This window comes from Anabrus simplex, chromosome 10 (genome assembly GCF_040414725.1).
Source record: "Anabrus simplex isolate iqAnaSimp1 chromosome 10, ASM4041472v1, whole genome shotgun sequence".
In the NCBI taxonomy this organism is placed as follows: domain Eukaryota; kingdom Metazoa; phylum Arthropoda; class Insecta; order Orthoptera; family Tettigoniidae; genus Anabrus; species Anabrus simplex.
The window spans coordinates 35227420-35249902 of record NC_090274.1 but is presented as its reverse complement, the minus strand read 5'-3'; the positions used below and the strand labels follow the sequence as shown (position 1 = coordinate 35249902).

Below are 22483 nucleotides of genomic sequence, written 5' to 3'. Positions count from 1 at the left end.
ATGTGTGAATAGTGAATTGAGGTGCGGTGAACGGTGACAAGGTATCTGTCCCGGCATTTGCTTGAAAGTGAGAATGAGAAACCACGGAAAACCATTCTCAGGACAGCCAAATGTGGGGTTAGTCCACTCGCCTCCCGAGGGCAGAGCTCGGTTCTGTCAAGCCGCGCAGCTCGGTGAGTGTGAGTTAGATTGTCATTTACCTTATTGATCAAGCAGTGTTTATTCAGTTTGAGAACTTTATGTGGCCTAAAATAAATACTAAATCCCATGAGACCGGGCGAGTTGGCCGTGCTGTTAGGAGCGCGCAGCTGTGAGCTTGCATCCGGGAGATAGTGGGTTCGAACCTCACTGTCGGCAGCCCTGACGATGGTTTTCCGTGGTTTCCCATTTTCACACCAGGAAAATGCTGGGGCTGTACCTTAATTAAGGGCACGGCCGCTTCCGTACCATTCCTGGGCCTTTCCTATCCCATCGTCGTCATAAGACCTATCTGTGTCGGTGCGAAGTAAAACAAATAGCAAAAAGAAAAATCCCATGTGGCAGAAGAGAAAAGAGCGAACTAACTTGTTGAAACAAGATGCAACAACCCACTATCGGCAGCCCTGAAGGTGGAAAATGAAAATCCACAGCCTGTTTCCAGTCATTCGAGCGGGTCAAGAATGGAATGAATGAAGCCCCCATCCAGCGTCGAGGATAGGAATAGTGCCGGCTGCCGAAGCCTGTCGCACTCGTCTCGGGGAACGATTAATGACTGACGGGTGGAAAGAAATGATATTGGAGAATGTTGCTGGAATGAAAGATGACAGGGAAAACCGAAGTACCCGGAGAGAAACCTGACCTGCCTCCGCTTTGTCCAGCACAAATCTCCCATGGAGTGACCAGGATATGAACTACGGAACCGAGCGGTGAGAGATCGGTGCGCTCTCGCGTGAGCCACGGAGGCTTTATATATGCAAATACAGAAACTTATATTTTCCTCCCATTTTGGGGCAATATACCTCATAGCACAAACGAACACAACCTTACATTGTCAAGTTTCATCGATGAGAAACATATTGTTTTTTTTTGTTTTTGTTTTTTGATCCAACAGCTGATATGAAGCTTTGTGGATTTCTGAGAGAGCCGTGAACTTCAAAGCCTCCTGTCTCTATGGTGTTGCGTGTTTGTAATCTGCTACTGGACAGAGAGTAAACAACAATTGAAGGAATTATTACCGCACAAATGCATTGTGGCTCTATGGCCGGAAGTGTTTCTATCACAGAAAGTCTTTGTATGCACGACGACATGCCATGATGCGCCTTTCCACCCCGTTCTAACCAAACACATTCCATGAATCTTAAGCGCGAAGGCGAATACAGAAATTGCGACATGTCTTCATCTATTGGAACGATATATTTTTTTTTCTTTTTTTGCTAGTTGCTTTACGTCGCACCGACACAGACTGGTCTTATGGCGACGATGGGACAGGAAAGGACTAGGAGTGGGAAGGAAGCGGCCGTGGCCTTAATTAAGGTACAGCCCCAGCATTTGCCTGGTGTGAAAATGGGAAACCACGGAAAACCATTTTCAGGGCTGCCGACAGCGGGGTGGTTCGAACCTACTATCTCCCGAATACTGGATACTGGCCGCACTTAAGCGACTGCAGCTATCGTGCTCGGTGGAAAGATATTTTCATGCGTTACAAAATTCATAAAACCTTCCATTCCGATATGAACTTTTGGAAGCTCCATAATTAGGGGAGGATTAATATTCATCCAGTTAGACATAAAAGCAAAACAGAAGAATATTATACTCTTTACATTCTTAAAATATCCACATATCTTTGTAACAAGTAACCTAAATTCTCCCGATTTCGCGTCGGTTGCTCTATCAATTGAGCTATGGTGGCCTAGGCCATCTTTGTTCTGATGGGAAGGATCTAAGCTACAGGTCTGGCACTACTGCCATCACTCTGTAGAGGTTGTGGGTTCGGATCCCACTGGTGTCCGGTTGGCCATTTTTGTTCTGTACTTAACACCTCTTCAACACGTACTAAATGTACGTAACACGACCGAATTGGTTGAAAGTCGGTTTCGATAATAATAACAAATCCTGGCGCGCAACCTGAAACTGAAGCACACGTCAGTCATACGACCAAAAGCTCTGAATGCCATGGAGTGTATTTCATTGAACCGAAGAGGTCTGCTGGAGTTTTTTTTTTTTTTTTTTGCTAGTTGTTTTACGTCGCACCGACACAGATAGGTCTTACGGCGACGATGGGACAGGAAAGGGCTAGGAGTGGGAAGGAAGCGGCCGGGGCCATAATTAAGGTACAGCCCCAGCATTTGCCTGGTGTGAAAATGGGAAACCACGGAAAACCATTTTCAGGGCTGCCGGCAGTGGGGTTCGAACCTACTATCTCCCGAATGCTGGATACTGGCCGCACTTAAGCGACTGCAGCTATCGAGCTCGGTCTGATGGAGAAGCTGGAAGTCAGAGAGAGGAGAATTCTCAGCAAGATCTTAGGTCCGGTAAAGTAAGAGCGGGTCCGTAGACGGCTCAATTCCAAGCTCTAACAACACATAGAGAGAGGGCTCTCTGATTGTGATAGGAAACGGAGAGTAAGTAGCATATAGTAAGACTGATGGTGAGAAATTAGTGTTTGACAGCTGCTAGATTGGGTGGGGGTCTTCCTCTTGGGCCTCAGGAGAAAGGGCCGGACGTGTTATCCCTGGGAAGGTGGCTCTTTTTCTCACCAGGGGTGGATCACACGGCCGGGCAGTAGTTGCATGTGGAATGGTTTTCCGATCGCAAAAGGAGTCACACATTAAGGTAGATTATAGAGTTATTCATGCATTCATTCATAAATCCACCCATGCATATATCCATCGACTCATGGAATGCTCTCTCCTCAGTTAGTGGTTATACGTGACTGGGAGAGAAGTGTTTATTCATTCATGCATTCAGGTTGTCATATGCATAGTGTCTGTTGAATATGGAGGAAAACTCTGTACAGACAAATAAATAAATAAATAAATAAATAAATAAATAAATAAATAAATAAATAAATAAATAAATAAATAAATAAATAAATAAATAGTAAGACTGCCTTCCAAAAACCTGACCATTCACCTGCTCATCTTCTGGCAGAACAAGGAGATCCGTACCACTTTGCTGACAGAAACTGAGGATGATGTTAAAGAACTGGAAATATCAGATCCTCAAGATAGATGCTCTGTACGACATACCCTGAAAGAAATCCACGGATTTCATGAAAAAAAAACGGAAGGAAGGAAGGTACCCACTCGACAGGTGAAAAAAAAGAGTTACCAAACCCAAACCCTCATGGCACTACAGCCCTTGAAGGGCCTTGGCCTACCAAGCGACCGCTGCTCAGCCCGAAGGCCTGCAGATTATGAGGTGTCATGTGGTCAGCACGACGAATCCTCTCGGCCGTTATTCTTGGCTTTCTAGACCGGGCGAAAGAGTTACACCGGTAGAAAATGTGAAAATACTGGACTAAGTCCAAAGCCCAACAGTTGAACAAGCGTGCTTCTAAGTAGGCCCATTCAAACTAATAATAATAATAATAATAATAATAATAATAATAATAATAATAATAATAATGTTATTGGCGTTGGGGTCAGAAGGCCAGCACCTCAACCGTCTGAGCCACTCAGCCTGGCATTCATTTTTTCACATTATATCGTATTTGAACAGGAGATAATAGCTAACTTTGTGATATAGATGCGTCGTGAAGTCAGTGATGTAACACAATAGGTCATGAGGTGTGGGATGAAAAAAACTGTATTTCACAGTTCCAGAAAAGGTCTACTTTTCGAACGCAAAACTGTTTAGTTTTTTGTCGTCGTAGTAGATGAACAATAATTATCTATTTAGACACGTTACCTGCACGCCATCATCTGAAGAACACTTCTCTGGCGTGTACTATCCGTTCTTGCTGGCTCGGAGCAAGCTCTAAGGTATGAAAGCCGCGCCCGCCGTGCTGCGAGGCGAATCCACTGCCCTAGTTCATATACCTGCGTGATTCCGGGAAAGTCTACCATACATGTGAGTACAACAGTGACTCGGAGAGGATGTGACAGGCCTACCAACTGGACTTGGCAAGTCGTTCCGGATTACTGTCTATATTAGCCTGATTGGCTAGCAATTTCCATGGCCAGTGCTGTAATACTCACTGGGAACAATCAGTGTTACTTATCACTAAAGTACTTAAATAAAATAATAAGATGCACACAGTCATGCGGGTAAATTATATAAGATCAAAGGACATAATGGACAGGGCCATCATTAGGAAGAAAGTTGCGGCGTTGAGGGATGATCCAAAGAAAGAACCTGCTAAACTGCGGAGCATCTCGTTGGAAGAATGGCTGAAAATGAGTGTGAGGTTGAAAAGCCTTTCGCTACAATGAAAACAAAAAGGTGTAAACCTAAGAAAGAGATGCAGGTAGCTTGCGTAACCGTAGTCCACAGTTGGCTGTATCGATGCAAATAAATAAATAAATAAATAAATAAATAAATAAATAAATAAATAAATAAATAAATAAATAAATAAATAAATAAATAAATAAATAAATAAATAAATAAATAAATAAATACATAAATAAATAAATAAATAAATAAATAAAACAATGTGTGCCCAACTCTTGTCCCGTTCTTCTAGAGGGTCGGTTATGAAGTGAGATGAATCTCTGTAGTGAACTTTTACGACCGGATGGCCTTCCTGACGACAAACTTATCATAGGAGTTAATTGAGATTAAATGAATGACGTGATGTCCGGCTCCATGGCTAAATGGTTAACGTGCTGGCCTTTGCTCACCGGGGTCCCGAGTTCGATTCCAGGCAGGGTCAGGAATGTTAACCATAATTGATTAATTTCGCTGGCACGGGGACTGTGTGTATGTGTCATCTTCATCATCATTCCATCCTCATCACGACGCGCAGGTCGTCTACGGGCGTCAAATCAAAAGACCAACATCTGGCGAGCCGAACTTGTCCTCGGACACTCCCGGCACTAAAGGCCATACGCTATTTTTTTCAGTGACGTGATGTATGATAGCAGGAAGAGAGAGGGTGAAACCTGGTGCCGGCACATAGCCTACTCCTGTCGATTAGCACCAAGAGGTGTGCACAAAGTTTTACGTCCCCATTCGACGGACGAATCACCATCATCAGCGTTGTATACCCTCATCCCATACGATCTCTGCGGAGAGGTTTGGAATTCAATCAGTCTTTTGACACGCAATGCAGTGATTAGAAATTGTATATCACAACCAACTTCCCTCGTAAAGCAAAGTTAGCCCCAAGACAGACAAGTGAGAAGATAGTAGTTAAGTTTTTCTAATCATTCCTATCTGGAATTCTTTCTATGCTGAGTTTTAGGAGAGAGAATATTGCACACTATTTCAGGACTTAAATAATGCGTTGGTAATGTAGTCCATTGTCTCATTCAAGTCTGATGAAGTTCTGTTTGCTAAGTTCATCAGGAAATGTATGGAATTTTGACTACTATTCTTGTTCTATTATTCTGGAACTATTATTATCAACATTATTTTTGAATTATCTTTTCCGAGATTAAAACACTTGGTATGGGCTGCCTAATGCATTCTTTCCCTCCCTGAAAACCTCCGACTGCCGCGTAACTATTGTACGAGTGCGCGTGATTACTCGTTTGAGAGGTATTGCAACTGGGCAACCACTCCTTCTCAGGGGCGTAGCCAAGTGGGGGGGTGTACTAGAGGTTTAGAACCCCTCCCCTGAGGGAAATTTTACAAAAGGAGAATTAACAGAATATGGCAATGAACCAGTGAAAGTCGATTCAATGGACTGGCGCTGTGAATGGGGGTGGTAGAATACCACCCATAGTATCTCCTGCCTATTGTAAGAAGCGACGAAAAGGGGCCCCAGAGGCCATTAACTTTGGAGAGTGGACTGGCGAGTCCTGGCATTACTTCCACTTACTTTTGCCAGGCTCCTCACTTTCATCTATCCTATCCGACCTCCCTTGGTCAAATCTTGTTTTTCTCCGACCCCGGCGGTATTACAGCACTCGAGGCCTAGGGAGTCTTTCATTTTCACGCCCTTCGTGGGACTTGCCTTCCTTTGGCCGATACCTTCATTCTCCGAAGCGTCGGATGGCTTTCATTATGTTTTTATCTTTGATTAGTGTTATATAGAGGATGGTTGTCTGGTTGTACTTCCTGTTAAAACAAAAATCATCACCACCACCGCTCTTTTGAACATTCACAGACACGTAATCATAAAACCAACAGATCTCTTGAATCTATTTTCTAAGAAGCCTCGAAAGTTGGATTTTATATTTTAATCTGAACATGTCAGTCGCTGTAAAAGTGTTCACCTTGATCATACGGTTCCTGTTCTATATTTTAATATAAGATGTTGTAGTGTACTGCAATCTGAATATCAACATAATTCACTTGTATTAGTGTCTTTATGACACTCGTGCATGTGCGCACCACACACGCACAAGTACCTTCATTATGTTCTATAATAATTTTGTAACTGGCTATTGGTCGATCCTGGCTACGCTACTGCCCCCTATAAACACTAATCAGAGGATAAATTAGAGAGTTCCGAACTTTCAAATAATTATGGTATCAGTAAACGGTCTAGGTCTCGAAAACTTAACTAAAGCTCGCCAATAGAGCACAGATAGGAAAAGTGAAAGCGATGAGCCTGGCACAAGTGAGTGGAAGCAATGATCGACTCAGCTGGGGATCCCACGGTCACCAAACAACCCTTCTAACTTGAAAGCCCCTCCTAGGTTGCCTCTTACGACAGGCAGGATGTCTTCTACCGCCCACAGCAACAGGGGGAAAGTATTGTATAACCATGTCACCATCAAATCCCTTTTGAAGTACGGTTCTATAACGAGTCTTAACACACTGTAATTACTTATAAAAAGAATTTGTGTTTGAATGAGATTCACTTTCTAGTTTCTTCTCCTTTTACATGACAATAGAGTTACGTACGACGCGCTCCCTTTGTCTATGCCAGCCGTATTCACTTTCTCAGCCTCTTCAAGCATACTCCCGCTTAGGATCGTAAACAAGAGGGACTTAGTTCTCTACTCTGACCACGATGCAACCAACGTATATCTACCATCATTTACGTGTCATAAACTAAGCATATCTGGACTTCTGAACATTTCGGCACCTCAGCACTTTTGCAAACCGTCTGACTCCTTGGCTGAATGGTCAGCGTTGAGGCCTTCGGCTCAGAGAGTCCCACGTTCGATTCCCGACCAGGTCGTGGATTTTAATCGCGTCTGATTAATTATTCAGCTTCGGGGACTGAATGTTTGCGTTTGTCCCAACACTCTCATCGTCATATTCAGACGACACACCACGCTACTAACCACCACAGAAACACGGAATATTGATTACATCCCTCCGTATTTGGTTGGCGTCAGGAAGGGTATCCGACCGTAAAAGAGGGCCATGTGTACATGTGTGACACAGTAGAAGAAGTTTTTTTTGTAAACCATAAAATTAGTGGGATGAAAACAAAAAAGAAGACAAAAAACTGGTGGACTTGGTCTATCAAGGGACAACTGCTCAGTACGAAGGCCTGCAGGTTACGAGGTAAAGCGTGGTCAGCGAGACGAATCATTTCATCAGTTATTCCTGGCTTTCAAGACCGGGGCCGCTAGTTCCTCAGATGATCTCGCGTAAGCTGAGTGAGCCTCGAACCAGTCTTCAGAACCAGGTAAAAATCCCTGACCTGGCCGGGAACTGAAACCGTGGCCTCTAGGTGATTCGTTACCCAAATATTTTGGGGCCAGCGGGACGTACAACCAATAACATGATTATTAAAACCCCATCAGATCGCAGTATAACGCACACGACTAGCCTTCAGTGACAGTGGCCTTCTACAACCCCTATAGTTTATGCAACTCCCCGTACATAACCGTAGAGCGGATCAGTTGACACTTTCTAATGGCAAAATTCCTTCGCATTCTAGACTGTTAGGCTAAAAATCCTGGGTTCTAAATTATTACATATCCTCAATCCAGAATAAACAACATAATAAATAACACAGATTTATAAACCAACACTTTCAATAAATTAAAACTACAGATCGCACAATAATAGTGGAGTTTTAAAGAGAAAAGCCAACAAGATCATCAGCCATTCGAAGAATGCAGAACAAGCTGATAGTTTTACACTTTCTTCATTTTTTAATCTGCTTATCCTCCAGGGTTGGTCTTTTTTCCTCGGACTCAGCGAGGGATCCCACCTCTACCGCCTCAAGGGAAGTGTCCTGGAGCGCGAGACTTTGGGTCGAGGGATACAACTGGGGAGGATGACCAGTACCTCACCCAGGCTGCCTCACCTGCTTTGCTGAATAGGGGCCTTGGGGGGATGGGAAGATTGGAAGGGATAGACAAGGAAGAGGGAAGGACGTGGCCATGGCCTTAAGTTAGTTACCATCCCGGCATTTGCCTGGATGAGGAGTGGAAAACCGCGGAAAACCACTTCCAGGATGGCTGAGGTGGGAATCGAACCGAACACTACTCAGTTGACCTCCCGAGGCTGAGTAGACCCCGTTCCAGCCCTCGGACCACTTCACAAATTTCGTGGCAGAGCCGGGAATCGAACCCGGTCCTCCGGGGTGGCAGCAAATCACACTAACCACTACACCACAGAGACGGACTGATAGTTTTTCACGACTGTTGATAGCGTGATCATAGCCTCCAGTTTACGCGGAATCCTAACTATAGTGATATCAGTATTCATTTCTTTTTAATTCTATATGCATTGACCGGGATCCGAACCATGTTCGTCTTGATGAAATGTCGTATCCCAGGACGGGTTCGGCTCGCCAGTGCAGGTCTTTCTATTTGACTCCCGTAGGCGACCTGCGCGTCGTGATGAGGATGAAATGATGATGAAGACAACACATACACCCAGCCCCCGTAGGCGACCTGCGTGTCGTGATGAGGATGAAATGATGATGAAGACAACACATACACCCAGCCCCCGTGCCATTGGAATTAACCAATGAAGGTTAAAATCCCCGACCCGGCCGGGAATCGAACCCGGGATCCTCTGAACCGAAGGCCAGTACGCTGACCGTTCAGCCAACGAGTCGGACTTCTTCTTGATAAGAAGCCGGTAACAATACCACTCAGCTATCACGCCCCAGTGGAAGAACGAGAGTATCAGAATCATATGAAAGGCGTTCAGGTTCGGAAATGAACAAGAACTGGCAGAGGAAGGTCGGACAAGAAAATATAAACAAGGTGCCTGATTCTGATTCTGATTATTATTATTATTATTATTATTATTATTATTATTATTATTATTATTATTATTATTATGTACGACTCGTTGGCTGAATGGTCAGCGTACTGGCCTTCTGTTCAGAGGCGTCCCGGGTTCGATCCCCAGCCGGGTCGGGGATTTTAACCTTCATTGGTTAATTCCAATGGCCCGGGGGCTGGGTGTATGTGTTGTCCCCAACATCCCTGCAACTCACACACCACACATAACACTATCCTCCACCACAGTAACACGCATTTACCTACACATGGCAGATGCCGCCCGCCCTCATCGGAGGGTCTGCCTTACAAGGGCTGCACTCGGCTAGAAATAGCCACACGAAATTATTATTATTATTATTATTATTATTATTATTATTATTATTATTATTATTATTATTATTATTATTATGTCGCTTCTTCCACAACTGTGGGGTCGCGGGTGTAAACTGTGTCGCACATGTGGATTTGGCCTTGTTTTCGGCCAAATTCCGTTCCAGCTCGCACGCGAGACCCCGCAGATGTGGGAAAAGCGGTAGGAAAAGGAGAAGAAGAAGACTAGGAGGAGGAAGAAGTTCCGTTCTTTATAGTTGTAAATCTGTTTCTAACTTCAAGTACCTTGGAACTAAAATTTCAAAAGATAACACAATAAAACAAGAAATACTTAATAGGACTCAAGAAACTTTTCAATTTTATTTTCAAGTGAGAAATCTGCTGTGGGAAGATCAAATAATCCAGGAAGCAAAATTGACAATGTTTCATACCTACTTCATTCCAGTTCTCTCCTATGAGCTCGGAACTTGTACCATACATAACAAGGCTAATAGTAAAATCCAGTCACCAGAATTGAAATTCATCAGAACAATGAAGCAAAAAAGCAGGAAAGAGAAGTTTAGAAAACAGGAAGGAGGCTGGCATAAAAATACCTGTTACCAAGTTTTTAGAAAGACGCAGGATACAATCTGCTTTGTCCCGAATAAAACAGAAAACAAAACCCATGGCATAACAGCCCCTAAGGGCCATGGCCTACCAAGCGACTGCTGCTCAGCCCGAAAGCCTGCAGATTATGAAGTGTCATGTGGTTAGCACGACGAATCCTCTCGGCCGTTATTCTTAACTTTCTACAGCGGGGCCGCCATTATTCTTTGGATTTCAATTAAAACCTTTTGTGGCTTCCGAATTTAAGCAACACTAGTGTACTCTTTTTTATGAGTATCAAAATTTGATGTAGTACAGATAAACTTTGCATTATTTTGTGCAATTTAATCTTTTAATCTTTATTTTGAAAAATAATATATATAATATTTATGAAGATATTTAGGCAATTTTATTACGTAGGCTATACATCCTAGCCCTGATGTACTACCTTGGACTGAAAGACCATTATATAATAATAATAAGAAGAAGAACATACATTATCATTATAGACTGTTATGTCTTTCAGCGCTCAGTCTGCAAGCCTCTCTGAATTTACTAAACGTCGCCACAACCCTCTGTCTGTAACTAGTGCTGTGGCCTCCTTTAGTTCTATACCTCTTATCTTTAAATCGTTAGAAACTGAGTCTAACCATCGTCTCCCTACACTTCTTTTACCCTCCATAACAGAGCCCATTATTCTCCCAGGTAACCTATCCTCCTCCATTCGCCTTACATGACCCCCACCACCGAAGCCGGTTTATGCGTACAGCTTCATCCATCAAGTTCATTCCTAAATTAGCCTTTATATCCTCATTCCGAGTATCAACCTGCCACTGTTCCCACCTGTTTGTACCAGCAATCATTCTCGCTATTTTCATGTCTGTTACTTCTAACTTATGGGTAAGACATCCTGAGTCCACCCAGCTTTCGCTTCCGTAAAGCAAAGTTGGTCTGAAAACAGACCGATGTAAAGATAGTTTCGTCTTGAAATAATAATAATGGCACGGTGAAGTAAAAGGGATAGAGAAAAATATCGAGGAAAATGAAGAACTATCAGAACTATACCACTACTACCTCGTTTTATTCCATGGCCTACTCACGCGTACCACTGGAAGTTATAAAGGGCCTTATGAGGAAGATATTAATCGATCTCTCTTGTATCCCAAGAACAAATTAAAGAAATAAATCCATTCTTTACATAATTCACTGGCTAAGCGAGCTTTGTCCCGAATTCCAAATAATTTTTTTAAAGGACGAAGAAAATGAAAGGATGGCGGACACGATCAGAAAGAGCAGAATTATTATTTTTTGTTACATTATTAGGATGGATAACAGCAGATTAACAAAACAAGTGTATAACCATGTTTACAAAAGGAAAAGTGACAGACAACCCGTGAATCCAAGGAGTAAAAGTAACAGAATAACAGAACAACGTTCAGAAGACTGAAACAAAATTTTGAGGGTTTCCAGGAAAATGAGAAGAGGACACAAGAGATCCAATTGAAAGGATGAATAACTACTGGAAGTAGATGACAGAATAGTAATAATGGCATATGACCTCCGAAGAGGCCAGGTGCAGGTCTTTCGAGTTGACGACCTTTGCGTCTGTTAGGACGAATTCTGATGTCGAAAACAACACGACCACCCAGCCCGAGAAAGTTAAAATCCTCGATCCGTTTGGGAATCGAACCTGGGAACCCTCAGACCAAAGGCCAGTATGCTAACTATTTAGCCATGGAGCCGGGCGGAAAGACCATTGAAAGGGTCCAAATACTTAGGATGCTAGCTAACACAAGAACTGAATCTGAATGTAGAAATCAAGAGCGAGAATCGGCTCTGCAAGGAATTAAAACATCTTACGTGCAATCGTGAGCTTCGATTCTAAATTCGCTGGCGTGTCATGAAGAGTTATTGGATCTACTTTACGGTATAGAAGGTTGAACCACCGGGTGAGATGGCCGTGCAGTTAGGGGCATTTGGCAGATAGTGGGTTCGAATCTCACGTTCGGCAGCCCTGAAGATGGTTTTCCGTGCTCTCCCATCGTTACACCAGGAAAATGCTGAGGCTGTACCTTAATTAAGACCACGGCTGCTTTCTTCCCTATCCTAAGCCTTTCCTATCCCATCGTCGCCATAAGACCCATCCGTGTCGGTGCGACGTGAAGCCAATTGTTAAAAAAGTCCGCCTCTGTGGTGTAGTGGTTAGTGTGATTAGCTTCCACCCCCTGAGACCCGGGTTCGATTCCCGGCTCTGCCATGAAATTTGAAAAGTGGTACGAGGGCTGGAACGGGGTCCACTCAGCCAAGTAGAGGTGGGTTCTATTCCCACCTCAGCCATCTTCGAAGTGGTTTCCTACTTCTCTTCCTGGAAAATGCCAGGATGGTACCTAACTTAAGGCCACGGCCGCTTCCTTTCCTCTTCCTTGCCTGTCCCAATCTTCCCCGGGCCGATGACCTTAGATGTTAGGCCCTTTAAACAACAAGTATCATCATCAACCAATCTTCCCATCCCTCCACAAGGCCCCTGTTCAACATAGCAGGTGAGACTGCCTGAACGAGGTGCTGGTCCTCATTCCCAGTTGTATCCCCGACCCGAAGTCTCACGCTCGAGGACACTGCCCTTGAGGCGGTAGAGGTGGGATCCCTCCCTGAGTCCGAAGAAAAAGCCAATCCTGGAATGTAAACAGATTAAGAAAGAAAGAAAGAAAACCAAAATGCTGGATCTGTACCTTAATTAAGGTCACGGCCGCTTCCCTCCCACTCCTAGGCCTTTCCAATCCCTTCGTCACCATAAGACCTATCTGTGTCGGTACGACATAAAGTCAATTGTAAAAGGAAAAAAGAAAGTCTTTGAAATATGGATGCATCGCGCAGGATATCGACCACGACACCATGAAGGAGCATCTCTGTCTTAGCGGAAAACCATGTGAAGTCTTAACCCTCACAAAGCATAGGAAAGTAGCCTTTTCCGGTCACATCTTCCTAAATGGCATACATAGCCTGTTGCACCTGATCATAGAAGGCAACATATAAAGGACACGCGGACTTGGTTGTAGAAGAGTAGGTAACCTTCGTTTGGAACCTCCGACAGAGTCAACATACACGAACACAAAGTAGGGAAAATCACTTCATAATAATTGCCGTCCGAATCTTTGGCTGGATAGTCAACGTAGAACAGAACGTCCGGATTCGATTTCTGCGTCCTACTAGCTCAGAGACTGGGTTTCTGTACTTGGCCCAATACACATCACTTCACCTATATACAACACACCACACTGTAGAAACACGCAAAATACATCCCTCACACAGGGTTGTAATCAGGCTGTAATAGTAGGCCAACCACTCCGAAGAAAATGAGGAAGACTCCATGACAATCGTCGACCTTCCATAAGGAGACAGCACCAGAAGAAGCACAGTTTCTCCTAAGCAGTTACTATAGCCTACTTATTTATTTTTAAATTAATTGTCTTACCTGAGACAATTTTACCTCCTGGGCGGTCTTACGGTGTCGTATTTACTTCTTCGCGCACACATGGGATCTTTTCACGCACTTAATTTTGAAGTGACTAATTACTGAAACACTTCATAACAACACGGATACAACTACACGTCACGGTACCTTCTAGTCTACTGAAAACCGGAGCTCAGCATTTCACCAATATTTTCCGAACGACCCAGAAATCAAGTCAAGTTTCCCCTCTCCTCCATTCCAGTTGTCCCCCCTATACTCCACCTTCCCTCACTCCTGGCGTTAATGATGAAGCTCTCTCTTCTTTTCCCCTCTTGATCTACACGCGCAGACAGACACCTGTTGGATATCCCCTCTCCCCCCCCCCCCTTAGATACACTTCCCCCACTCCGTGCTCGCTGCATTCAAAGAGCGGATCCGAAAGTGAAGCCGGCCGGCTCAAGTGCATTGCAACGGTCTTAATGGAACACCTCCAAAAAATGCAAATATGCCAACACTCTTATTCACTTTCTTGTCGGTACTAAATCTCTGCTTCAGTAGTATTCAGGTCATTCCCCTATGGCTCATATTCTTAGAGGATAGAATTAACAATTACAAGACAACGTACATGGCGTTCGTAGATCCAGAAAAGGCATTCGATAATATTAACTGGACCAAACTATTTGAGGTTCTGGAGGCGAACAGGATCAGATACCGAGAACGAAGAATCACCTACAATCTGTATAAAAAATCAGTCTCCAGTGAGGGTTTTGAAAAAGAAGCAGCAATCCAGAAAGGAATGTTTATGTAGAACAGTCAGTAAACGAGGGCAAAGAGGAAATTGGAAAGGGAATCACAGTTCTTGGAGAGGAAATCAAAACTCTGAGATTTGCCGATGATATTGTTATTTTATTTGAGACTGCAGAATATCTTGGGAAATTGCTGTATGGTATGGACGAAGTCTTGGGTAAGGAGTTCAAGATGAAAATAAGTTAAGTCCAAAACAAAATTAATGGAGTGCCGTCGAACGAAGTCAGTTGATGCAGGAAATATTAGATTAGGAAACGAAGTATATGGATATTCTTACTTGGGCGGTAAAATAACTAACGATGGCAGAAGTAATGAGGATATAAAATCCAGGCTAACACAAGGAAGGAGGAGCTTTCTTAAGAAAATAAATTTGCTCACTTCGAACACTGATATAGGAATTAGAAAGATGTTTTTGAAGACTTTCATCTGGAGCATGGCATTATATGGAAGTGAAACGTGGACGATACCTAGTTCAGAAAGAAGGAGAATAGAAACTTTTGAAATGTGGTGTTACAGAAGAATGGTGAAGGTGAGATGGATAGATCGAATCGCAAATGAAGAGATACTGAATCGAATTGGCTAAATTTGACGAGAAGAAGGGATAGAATGATAGGACACACATTAAGACACCCAGAACTTCTTCAGTTGGTTCTTGAGGGAAGTGTAGGGGGTAAGAACGGTAGGGATAGACCAAGCTATGAATATGGCAAGCATGTAGGATGCAGCAGTTACGTAGAAATGAAAAGGTTTGCACAGAATAGGGTGGCATGGAGAATTGCATCAAACTACTCTGTTGCCTGATGACTCAAACAACGTTCACTACTTACGAAGTTTTGGCCTATTTTAATCTGTTCACCAGGCTCTGCAGTAGTAACATAGGTATTATTCAGTTATTAACACACCCCAAATTTGTATGCATTAACAGGTTAAACTGCAAAATTATGATCTTTTGTCTGTGTGTACTGTGTAGTCGTTGTGGTCAGTGGGTCAATGTCAACTTCTGTGAAAGCTTTTTGTGTTTCAACTTTCTAGCATACTTTCGTTTGTCGTGTTCCAAGATTTTCTTGGTCAGTCGTGAGTTATCCATTCATACTAAATGGCCGTAGAATTTCACACGCCTTTTGTATGCGACTACAGTGAATTATTCAGTTGACGAATTGTATTCTTCCGAGCTTTGCCTGAAGAAGAAGAAGAAGAAGAAGAAGAAGAAGAAGAAGAAGAAGAAGGAGAAGAAGAAGAAGAAGGAGAAGTGTGAGAAACTACAGAAAAACACTTTTCAAATTTCCAGGCAGTGCCGGCAATAGAACCCAGGCCTCAGGGGGTAGCAGCTAATCACACTATCCACTACACCAGAGAGGCGAATTATTATTATTATTATTATTATTATTATTATTATTATTATTATTATTATTATTATTATTATTTTATTGCGCGCCTCGTTTGAAGAAGCATAGTTTGAAATACTGATATGTTCCTTAAGGAATGATCGTGTGTTAGAAAAGGCTTATGGACGAGTGAGTTGGCCGTGCGATTAGGGTCGTGCAGCTGTGAGCTTGCATTCGGGAGATGGTGGGTTCGAACCCCACTGTCGGCAGCCCTGGAGATGATTTTCCATGGTTTTCCATTTTCACACCAGGCAAATGCTGGGGCTGTGCCTTAATTCAAACCATTCCTCTTCCATCATCGCCATAAGACCTATCTGTATCGGCGCGACGTAAAGCAAACTGAAACCAAAAATAGTGTGTAAGTTATACTAGTGTTTCTGACACGATTGTGTGTATGTATCATTATAAAGGAACATGTTAAGTGTACATGTCAAGTTAACAGTTCGAGAGATCTTAATGAAGAAGGCAATTACGATTTAAGCAATATAATGAACAGTTGTTGTGACACACTCCGCCCAAGAGGGGCCTACTTCTGTCCACTGTCTGACTTTAAACACCACTTGTTCCGGCTTTCACCTGGCGTCCGCCACATTCTTGTGGTAGGATGTAGTTCAATGTAAACAGCTGCCGAGCCTGCCACGTGCTATTCAACTGTTATCACATTCTGTGCTTTGGAGGGCAAGGCGAGAGCGATCCGGAACTGCTCGTCTATTCCTAACTTTCGAAAAGCCAAAGCCATCTCCATACGTCCCGAGATGCCGAAATTTTGTCCCACAGATCGTCCCAGTCTCTAAAATCTTCCGACACGAGGCTGCCTTATTTGAATAACATTGCATACCTCCGGACTGGGACGAAATCGAACTCACCCACTTGGACTTAGAAGGACAGTGCTTCGACTCTCTGAGCCATTCGGCCCGGCGCAAATGCAACTGGAATAATAATAATTAAAAAATCCGCCTCCGCGGTGTAGTGGTTAGTATTATTAGCTGCCATGTCCAGGGGGCCCGTGTTCGATTCCTGGCTATGCAACGAAATTTGGACAGAAGAACGAGGACTGGAACGGGGTCCACTCAGCCTTGGGAGGTCAACTGAGTAGAGGTGGTTCGATTCCCACCTCAGCCATCCTCGAAGTGGTTTTTCCGTAGTTTCCTACTTCTCTTCCAGGCGAATGCCGGTATGTACCTAATTTAAGGCTACGGCCGCTTTCTCCCCTTTCCTTGTCTATCCCTTCCAATCTTCCCATACCCCCACAAGACCCCTGTACAGCACAGCAGGTTAAGCCACCTGGGCGAGGTACTGGTCATTCTCCCCAGTTGTATCCCCCGACCCTATGTCTCACGCTCCAGGACACTGTCCTTGAGGCGGTAGAGGTGGGATCCCTAGCTGAGTCCGAGGGAAAAGCTGGAGGGTCAGAATAGTTCCGCAATTCTAATCAAGTAGGCCGAGTTGACCTCAAACCACCCGTCAGATCCAGGTTATAATCCCTAACCTGGCGGGGAATCGAACATCGGCCCTCCGGGTAAGAGGCCGGCAGACTACGCCTACACTGCAGGGCCGACACTTCTAGCTTCGCAAGGCAGAAGTATTTGCCTGGCAATTATCCAATATCTGTAGAGACATTCGTTTGGAAATCTAATTTAATGTATTATCAAGTGTTACATCGTCCCTTGTTTTTGTTACTTCTCTGAACATTAATGTTAAACGTTGGTGTGATGTTCCTTTTACACGCAGAAACGCTGATTTACTGAGTTGAGGTTTTCTTTTGCAGATTCTTCTAGAAAAAGAATTTCATGTAAATAGAAATTTAGGAACAGAAATGTAAAATACGTTGTAGTTAGCTGTATGGTTTAATCGCCAATGGCCAATAAATAAAAGAAAAGAAAAAAAGAAAAAGAAAAGGAGAAAGAAAAAAGAAAAAAGAAGCGACTGAAAGTCTGGTTGTTTTCTTCTTGAACAGAGAATAATCATCCTTGCCAAGGCCTCTGCATTTCCCGGTTAGTCACCTAGAGCGTGTATACAACAGTTGAAGGGGACAAGGAACCGAACGAAGGTCGTTGCGTACGCTGCAGTTGTGTGATCAAGGCGGCCTTGACTTACTCCAATGACGCGCTCGCTTCAATAGTTTGTGGTGTGGCGACCCGCCATTAGTTTTCGTGACAAGTGTCCAGTTAGCGGGAGGAGAGAAAGATAAAAGGACAGGTTTTATTTAAATGTTATTGAAGAGAAGATATTCTCCCTCACAACCAATTCGTGGGCCACTCTAAATCCAGTACGACTGCATTTCAAAAGGTAAGAGAACGAGTTTGTTAGAGATAAAAGACTTGAATTATTCAACAAGGTCCACAGTGAAGGAGGTCAGTGTTCAAGCGACCTTCGAAAGAAATTTGTTGATCGCTAGGAAAGGTCACAGATTGTTACTTCCCCCAGTCACATAAGGTCGGTCGGTCACTTACACAATTACTTGTTTTATGTACACACTTAGGTTTCGTCGTTCTAGTCCGTCTAGAGTAGCGTTTCTCGACCTTTGGCACACTAAAGGTGTATTTGAAAACCCATAGCACAATTATATGATTCTACACATTAGTCTCAGATAAACTAACATTAAAAAATAAGATAGAAGTGTACTTAAGTAAGAGATAATATAAGTTTAATGATTTATATTTTGTAATGTTTGTTTAGTCCTCCTCTGTGGTGTAGTGGTTAGTGTGATTAGCTGCCACCCTTGGAGGCCCGGGTTCAATTTCCGGCTCTGCCACGAAAATTGAAAAGTGGTACCAGGGCTGGAACGGGGTCCACTCAGCCTCGGGAGATCAAATGAGTAGAGGTGGGTTCGATTCCCACCTCAGCCATCCTGGAAGGGGTTTTCCGTGGTTTCCCACTTCTCCTCCAGGCAAATGCCGGGATGGCACCTAACCAAAGGCCACGACCGCTTCCTTCCCTCTTTCTTGCCTGTCCCATCCAATCTCCCCATCCCTCCACAAGGCCGCCTAGGCGAGGTACTGGTCATTCTCACCAGTTGTATCCCCGACCCAAGGGACACTGCCCTTGAGGCGGTAGAGGTGGGATCCCTCGCTGAGTCCGAGGGAAAAACCGACCTTGGAGGGTAAGCAGATTAAGAAAGAAAGAAAGAAAGAAAGAAAGAAAGAAAGAAAGAAAGAAAGAAAGAAAGAAATAATGTTTATGTAGGTAAACTGTGGCTAGGAAATTACAGGCATTCCTATTACAATTTTTCATTAATAATTAAAACAAGATCGTATATGATGCAAAATTAAAGTGAAACTTGGGCTTAGTTCCCTTTCGTAACCTCCTTCATTCTTGGGCAAATGTTTAATAAACCCTCCCTCATGTCATCATATTCTTACACTTCATTGTGTTCATTGTAAATCTTACTTCGCATAAATAGGATGTAGGAAACGGAAGAAGAGATTTAGCAGCCTTTGTAGAAATAGCTGTATATTCTTTCCAGGGAGAAATTACAGTATTCAGGATGATGCAATGATCAGTTTTGAACGTCTGTCATTTCTCATACTGACCAATCCATTTTCTTTCTGGATATTTAATTCTGTTGGCTGAAGAACAGATGGAGCAGACGTGGTTCCTCACCCAGTTGAATGAAGTCAACTGAAGTGTTTGGAAATACTTGTCAACATTATTACAGTACGCAATGAAGGCAGAATATCTGAAATTAATGTGTGTAGATTCTTGTCAATTTTGTAGATCTTCACAGACATGTCAGTTGTATTATATTTTTAATTCTCCTCCGAAAATAGCTCATTTTCTCATTTAAACTATTATATTATTGTGTTGTGTTTTGTAAAGGAGATCTGCATCATTGATACTTTTGTTTCAATTCTATGGCGACACGCTCGTAGCTCACTGGTTGGAAAAACCAGGTCTGTAGTTCAAGACGTGAACCAGTCAAATGTATGTGTTTTGAAATACTGCGGTACGAGCCAAATTTGAGCTGCATTCAAACATAAAACCGAGAGAGAGCTGGCGATGCGGTTAAGGTCGCGCAGCTGTGAGCTTGCATTCGGGAGATAGTTGGTTCGAACCTCACTGTCGACAGCCCTGAAGATGGTTTCCCATATTCACACCAGGCAGATGTTGGGGCTGCACCTTAATTAAGGCCACGGCCACTTTCTTACCACTCCTAGGCCTTTCCTATCCCATCACCCCTTAAGACCTATATATGTCGGTGCGATGTAAAGCAAATAATAATAATAATAATTATTATTATTATTATTATTATTATTATAATAAAGTGCTGAAAGAATTTGGAATTGATGGCAAAACAACTAATATGATACAACAGACATTAACAAACACCCGGTAACAAGTTAAATTTCTTGGAGAGCTATCAGAACCGTTTGAAATCAAGGCAGGTGTGAGGCAAGGAGACGGCCTCTTCCCAGTCTTTTCGACTGTGTCTTGGAGAAGGTGATAAGGGAATGGCGAAAAGAAATGAGTCAGAAAAATATCTCGAATGGAATCAAGATAGGACACAAAAAGGCTGGACTTACATTTGAATGTCTTGGATTTGCAGACGACTTAGTGTTCTTTGCTGAAAATCTAGAGACCATACAGATAGAGGTTTTGTAAGAAACAGCAGGAAAGGAGGACTTCAAATATGCTTTGAGAAAACTAAGTACATGAACATAGATCCCAAAGAATCATCATGGACAATGAAGACCAAGTATGGTGACATACAGAGAGTCCACAAATTCAAATACCTAGCGGAGATTCTGACTCCTAACAACAACGAGAAGCCAGCTATCGAAGAAAGAGCAAAGAAACTGGAGATTGCATTCAGACTATGCCAGGTAACTTATAAGTCCAAATCCCTCTCCTATCAAGTCAAACTCAGACACTATAATACCGTGGTGAAACCTGAATGCCTCTATGCAGCAGAGACAATTGCCAGAAAGGGGATTAGAGAATTACAAAAGAAAGAGCGTGAATTTATGAGGAAAATTCTGTGACCCAAGAAAGCAACAGGAAATGAGTTTACCTTCCGTTTGAGATCAAATCAAGAGCTGTCTGAAAAATGCGAGAACATTTCAACCTCGATAAGAAAAAGGCGACTGCCTTTCTATGAACACCTGAGAACAATGGAACCGGAGCGCCTAGCGAATAAGATCCTCATCTTCTAGAGAAGAATAAAGATCCAAGTACCATGGCTGAAAGAAGTTCATCAGGATCGTAAAAAATGTGGCACTGAGGAGGGAGATATTACAAACAGAACAGCAGTGTTGCCAACTTAGCGGATTTTCCGCTAAATTTGGCGGAATTAGAAGACTGTCGGCGAAGAAATATATAATTTAGCGGACAGCGGATTTTTGGCGGAATTCTAGATTTATTATAGCGGAATTTAGTGTTTTATCCATTTTACGTTTTTTAAAAATTTGTACTCCAGTCTGTCTCTGAGCTATTCCGTATTTCTTGTCAAGAGCTAGCAGTCACATGAGGAAAACATGTTATTTGGATCTGATGTTATGAGATCATGGTATCATAAATTTGTAATGCGTGAGGAAAGGTACTTATATCTTAGTTGACGAATGACGACAGATAATGAAACTGTGAGAGAGTAGCATTTATATTTATGCTATGAAGGAAGACCGTTTAATGAACTGGGCTGTTCTGTGTGTCGCCCTTGAGGTAGGGGATTCACCTAGTTTGCACCTCGCCGGATTCGAGGCAGGGGCCTAATCCCAGTGGAACTCACAGATCAGGTGAGTGCAGACATTTACTTGTATTATTATTATTATTATTATTATTATTATTATTATTATTATTATTATTATTATTATTATTATTATTATTATTATTATTATTATTATTATTATTATTATTATTATTATTATTATTGCTCATTTTTATCGCTCATTATTTGAGATCGGATTTTTTGGCGGAATTTTAGCGGATTTTTAGTAGTATTTAGCGGATCTTGAACATATAAGTTGGCAACACTGCAGAACAGTGTTCAGAAGGAAAATTGCGGAGGTGACGGATCTGTTCGTAGAGAAACCCAGGAGAACAAGAAGGTTGTTCTCGGATGAGGAACGAGCAAAAGCGAACCAGAGAATAAAGGAGTATTGGCGTAAAAAGAAAGAATAACAACAGTCAAGGAAGTTGTGTAATCGTAACCCATAGGAGGTAGAAACGAACCTAAATAAACAATAATATTAAGGAGGATTTACGGCCCAAGGGTGGTAGAGGGAAACTACAGATTGCGCTCAAATAATGAGATATACAAAAGAACAGAAGACCTGGATACAACAATAAGGAAAATACGGCTGCGATTCTATGGACACATGGTCAGAATGGATCCAGGTTAAATAAACTAATTTTTAATAAAATATACTACTTGGAGAGCCATTGGGGATATGCCAAGGAGATGAAGGAAGAACTCAAGAGGTTAGGAATTGCAGATGAAGAATGTCGTGATAGAGACCAATTCAGGAAAAGATTTTCCAACATAAAAGTTCTTGTGGAAGAAAAGAAAGAACGCAGAGGGGGAAGATGGACTGAAGAGAGAAGAGTGCAACATTCTGCAATAATGAAGGCACTGTGGAGGAAGAGGAAGGAAGAAGGGATGGCTTTTAGTGCCGGGATATCCCAGGACGGGTTTGGCTCGC

The 22483-nt window shown here is 42.8% G+C and overlaps 1 protein-coding gene across 2 annotated transcripts in view; it reads right to left on the bottom strand.

The window, feature by feature from the left end:
• The window catches only part of dyl (dusky-like), a 147609-nt gene that overhangs the window by 45108 nt on the left and 80018 nt on the right, over positions 1 to 22483 (bottom strand). Inside the window, exon 1 of one of the 2 annotated variants that reach the window (XM_067155125.2) lies at positions 13675 to 13862. The exons of the other annotated variant lie outside the window; for it this stretch is intronic. The gene's annotated coding sequence lies outside the window, so the exon portion shown is untranslated. Of the gene's footprint in view, positions 1 to 13674; positions 13863 to 22483 lie in introns of those variants that run through there. 2 annotated transcript variants of the gene reach the window in all.